Raw genomic sequence first — 6,000 nt, forward strand, 5'->3', positions numbered from 1 at the left:
TCCTTGCTGGCGGATGCTTCACTTGTACTGGGTCAAAGCCCACCAGCTCCGAAGGAACATTTCCAACTGCAGCTATTCCTCCCCCCACAGATCACCACCCGTTGGTAAGCCTGGATGGCCTTTGATGCTCATCTGCTTAGGTATGTTTCCTTGAAGTTTTAGTTTGTTAGTTGTTTAGGTGTGCTGCATGAAGCTGCGGAGAACCGGGACAGATGGACCACGGGGAGGTGGAAGCAGCACGAATTGTTCACCAAACTTCAGTGAAATCAAAGTAAATGCTGCATTTTGACTGCAGTATTGCACATATCTGTGCGTGTATATAAATGCAATATACTCTTAATAGTAATAAGATAAAGTAGAATACTACATTTTGGAATTTTTGCATGCATATCACAATTTTCTTGATAACCTTTATGTTTTTATTTTAGGCTTCTAACGCTGAGTTTTCCATTAACTTGTGTTGTAGCTAATGAACCATGTAAGGAGAAATATTTGTTCAGAAACAGCTGTTTATCTGTGGTTACTCTTCTAGAATATTAAATCTTGTTCTTATTACAGATTTTTATACAAGTGAGGGCTGTTAGTCCGTAGCATTTGAAATTGCCTCTGGACAGCTGTTATTCTGTTTTATTCATTGTAATTTAGCTGTACTGGAAAATTGGAAGGATTTGCTCTCTGTGTATAGATTTGTTTTGTTTAAACATAATAGCTAAAAAGTAATTTTAACAGGCTTCTTGTTAAACTTCTTGCCTTGGATGAGTGAGTTTACAACAAAAAGACTTGATAGCTTTCAAGTTTCTCACACTCATACAATTTAATTAATTCAAAGGTGGTCTATATTTAAGGTATATTATTTCTGTGTCCTACTGTATGATTTTAAATAGATATATTGTAATTTTATAGTATTTTCTTAGAATGTCTAATAAAAATAATCTCCATTTGTCTGTGGCTTGCACTTCATCTCAAAATTAAAATCTCTATTCAAGTATATAGACAATAACATGTACAAGAAGTGGGTTCACTGCATGTTCATGAGCAAGAGCGTACGGAGCCTATCATAAGGATTTCCTAAGTTAGATTATTTCAGGAAGATCACAGTTCTGCAGAAAGTTGTTGGAGTGTTTGGAGGCAGAAGAACATGTGCTGAGTCTTTGCTTACCATCAGTAAAAAGTTCAGCTAAACAGCAGTGAGGAGAGTGGGAAGAGAGCGCAGTTACGTGAGCAGTTCATCACCTAACACTGACACCGGCCCATGCACGGACCGCCGCAGCCCTGGGCCCGTGATGCTAACGAACGGCCACGACCACGCTGTTGTAGCAGGACGCTGTGGCAGCCTGCAGAAGGACACTAACAAGCAGACAACTGCTGGAGCTCCTCGTCCGTCTGTCCTCCGCCTTTGCTCTTCTCTGCGTTTGCCAGCCCCCAGGAGCAGGCAACAGAGCCCGGCTAGTAGCAAAGCCTGAAGTCCATTGCCTTCTGCGAGGCTTTGCTAATGTACAGTTTTCCATGTTAAATTTCCTGATCTAATTAAATATCCTTCACCATCCCACCAAAAAATATAAAGTGCTGTCATAATTATCAGGACAAGAAACTAAAACGTGCAAGTGGAGCCCTTGGGGCAGCTGGTTCCCCTCCAGAGGTTTAAAACTTTATATTTGGGTTTCCTTTTATAAATACAAGGATGAAGAAGCCAAGCAAACAAAGTGCGTTTTCTCTTTTAAAAACACAGCAAAAGTATCCCTAGGTTTGGAAGTCTGTGTGCAGCTTTAATTGCCTGAGTAACATGTCCATCATTATAAATTCCCTACAGCCAGTGGTAGCAGCCGTAAATAAGGTATAGTACATAAATATAGTATAGTTGTGAATATTCCACCTGCTCTGAAAGTGTTCTGTAAGGTTAAAACACAGCAAAGTTAAAAAAGGAAAAATGAATATGTAAATAGTGACAAAGCCAGCTGTTAAAACAGGGATAAATACATTTCTGCTAAGTGGCCCGACAAGTTACTTTAGCATAATATTTGCAATAGTTCATTCAGAGTTTCTTAGATGATCAGCAGTTCGGAACATTTCACACAACCAAGTTTATATAATACAGGTTTAGCTTGTACGTTTGCTGCAGGGGAAGTGCCAGTGTTTTGATGGAATAATGATGCAGGACATACAGGAACAACCGGCCAAATCATTTTAAACCATCTCAGCTAGAGAGAGAGGGAAATAAATAATCTCGTCTTGAGCCAACAGCTTTAGGAACATTTTCCTCTTAAAATTAATTAAATGGCTCTTTAAAGCCAATGTTGGAGTTGTGCTATCGTTATAACACAGCAGCAAATTTAATGCACCCTTTCTAGTCATGCACAAAGAGTTGTGGCAGTTCTGAGTTCACAAAAAAAGTTGTCACCAGCTTTGGAAGATGTGACTTGAAAAATGGCGTTATAACTCTTAGGACTTTGGCCCTCTAAAACACAATTTTGCCATTAATTTTAAAATAAAATTTTGCTCCCATTATATAAAAATAAAAAATAATTTTAAAAAAAAAAAGCCAGCAGTCTCCATGTTGCTGCATGCAGCTCTTTTATTTTAACTTCTCTTTACATAAACGTGAAGCATCTTCACAATTATTGTACAAAAACATCTCCAGTTGGCTGTCTACAGCGCATCCCCAAAGAGCATTTCACAAAATCAGGTCTTATATGTGGCAAGATGCGATTTTTTTTTTTTTTTTTTTTTAAAATCTGCCATTGCTAATAGAAATCCATGCACTAGCTGACCTCGAGAGATGACCTGTCCCTCAGGGGAAATAAAGATGTCGTGTCCTATACATAGTGAAGTAAAAAGGGGGTTAACAGGAAATTAATATAATTTAACATTTGTTTGACTATTTCATTTTACTTTAATGCATGATGCATGGATTTAGTCCATATTTGAAGCATGAAGCAGTAAGTGACAGGCAACATGCAATGGAGGCGTTTTTGCTAGTAAAGCTGTAAATACTGCAACCGTCTCTTGCTGCGTTCTGCGTTTCCCCCAGGGCCTCTGCTCTCTGTGCATTAAAGTTCAAACAGCTCCTTTGGCAAGGCAAAATTGCTAAACAATAAACTTTGGAAAGTATTAGCCAATTGGTTGAAGCAATAGCAATTTGTCCCCCACCTCCAACATGGAAACTGTAGGACAACGCTTGAGCGTTTCGGTTTACCGGGACGGCACCGCACCTGCGGGGGCTCCAGGGAAGAGCCCTCAGTTACCTGACCGCAGCTGCGACGACGCAAGTTCTCAGCTGCTCCTTAGGGCACCGCGCGTGGCGGGTGCCAGTGCCCAGCCCCTGCCGAGTCCTCTGCAATAACAGCACCTCCCAAGGCTCCCCCCGCTCCTGCATCGATCCTTTGACTTGCACTAGCGAGGGAGAAGCCTCCTCCCTGCGGCAACAGCTAAACTTTCCCCTTAAAAAAAAAAAAAAAATACAGCAAAAGAACAGTAGTGTAAAAGCGTCATCACAGAGCGCAGAAACTGAACCTCAGCCCGTTTAGCACTGCTCTCCTAGCACACAGACAGCAGCAACGACACAATTCCTCGTGAACCGGCGCAAGGGCTCTGCTCCGCGATGCTCGAGCCGGTCCTTGCACCAAACGGGTCCTTCTGCAGAGGGGGGGCCCGTCCCGGTGCTCCCCAGGAAAGGACCCCCCACCCCGGCCCTGGCCGGAATACCCGAGCCGTTGGGCTTGCTACGTGCACCCAAATTAAACATGGTCATTAGCATCTGAGGGTTGTTTTTTTTCCTTTTTCTTTTGGTTTTGGTATTGTGGTGGTTCATGTCTTAGTCACAGAACTGAAGCAAAACTCGCGTCCCCCAGCGCACGGGCACATCCCGCCGCTCTGCCCCGGAAAAGCACGCACAGCCCACGGAGCGGCCGGGCCAGCGGGGCCTGGGGGGCATCAGCCCTTTTGTAAGCAGCTACGGCGCTCCCCGATGCAGCATCGATGTTTGCAGGACCATTATAAAAAATAAAATACTCTTGTTTTTTTTTTACATTAGTATCGTAACTGAGTCTAAAGAATTAGAAAAATTAAACATTTGTTCTCAGAATTCCATTGGCCACAGGTAAATATCTACAGTATTTGTCTTTTAAACATCCCCGTAGAATGTCTGCTATAAATTTACACCATAGAAATAACATATGCAAAATGTGTACCATTTATACACGTAGCTTTTTTTAAATACATGTATTTATATATTAAACAAAAAAAAAAGAAGCTTGTCAAAATACAATATTAAGAAGTTTTTTTTTTTTTTTTTTTTTTTTTTTTAGGATTATCACAAACCATATATATATTCTCTAAACATCTTTTGGTGTGAGGGCTTCCCCCTACATCCCTGTTTCCCGGCATGGGGGCGGGAGGCGCGTGGGGCGAGGGCAGCGGTGCCGCCGGGGCGCAGGGCTGCCTGCACCGGGGGACCCGGCCCAGGCGCCCCAGCCGGGCACTTTCCTTTGGGTTTGCTCTCCCAGATCCAGACCAGCTTTACAGCGTGCATCACGCCGGCCCCCTCGGGAATAAAAGCTGCCTTACAGGCTACAGGCTTGGCTTTGCTGAATTTGGCTTAAAAACAGATGCCATTGCAACACACACGCACACACACACTCACAGACTTCGTTTGATTTTGGGGATTTTTGGGTTTTTTTTTTTGACCCTGTAACGGTGCTCTGCAATTACAGCTTTATCCCCCTATCGCTTGAGTGCTAAAGGAGGATTGGCAAAAAAAATCCAAGTCTGAAATCCGGGCTTGATCGAGTAAAGGTGTTCGCACCGGGAGAGGCGTTTGGGAAAGCCGCTCCGAGCCTCCGGAGCCGTGAGGGGGCGGCTGACATGCCCGAGAGCCGACACGTGTCCCCGTGTCTTCCTGACTGATGAAGCTGTTCTGGCTTATAAAAAGAAGCAAATAAAAGCAGCATCTACCTTGCCCCAAAACAGACAAAAACGCATCAGCGCTAGCTCTGCTGGCGCCCACATCTGGCAGCATCTGCAGCAGCGGTGCCGGGGGCCGCGCTGGCGCTTTCACCGGCTTCGCGGGAGCAGCCTTCGGCCCTGCGGGGCAGGAGCTGCTCACAGGCTGCATGGGAAAGGGAGAGGGGAAGGACGAGGAAAGAAAGGACAAGGAAGAAAAGGGAAAGGACAAGGAAAAAGAGAAAAGAAAAAAGGGGAAAGGACAAGGGGAAAGGACAAGGAAAAAGAGAAAAGAAAAAAGGGGAAAGGACAAAGGGGAAAGGGGAAAGGGGAAAGGGGAAAGGAAATGAAAAAAAGAGAAAAAAGGAAACAGGAAAAAAGGAAAAGGAAAGGGAAAGACAACCCCAAACCCCATCCAATTCCTTACCCAACAGGCACCATCTCCTGTCTCAGCTATCTTTGTCTGTTTTTTTCTCCAAAATGCCTGTAGCAGGGAACCGCAGGAATGAACGGGAACATGCAGCTAAAACAGGATTCCCCTGGCACAGATTTATCTGGGGGCTGCCAGGCCGCTCCGGGGCGGACAAGGGCATCCGGAGCAGCCACGGAGCATCCTGCTACTCAGGGCCTTGCAGCCGGCTGGGGAAGTCAATTTAATTAATGGCTTAAAGCTGTGATTTTTTAAACAGGTGTTTTTTGTAAACAACAACTTTATTGTGTGTCATGGAGAGCGGCTGGCGGCGGCTGACGGCGACAACCCCCCGTCTGGCAGCGGGGCAGGGAGCCCTGCCGGGGTTCCACGGTGCCCTTGTGCTTCGCAGGCGTCCCATTAAAAAAAAAAAAAAAAAAAAAAAAATCACCTTTAAGTTTTAATACATGAATGTAAAAGTATATAAAGTTAACAACTCGGTTATTCGTTTGGCAGTCAAATAAACCGTTTACACATCGACGTCTTAAAGTGTGCAAAAATAGATGAAAAATACATCTGGCGTTTCCGCTGTAGAAAGTTCCCTGCGGCGGCGGCGGCACCGGGGCCGCGAGCGGCGACACTCACGGGCACGT

The sequence above is a fragment of the Apteryx rowi genome, unplaced genomic scaffold (assembly GCF_003343035.1).
Source record: "Apteryx rowi isolate R43461 unplaced genomic scaffold, aptRow1 scaffold_19, whole genome shotgun sequence".
In the NCBI taxonomy this organism is placed as follows: Eukaryota; Metazoa; Chordata; class Aves; order Apterygiformes; family Apterygidae; genus Apteryx; species Apteryx rowi.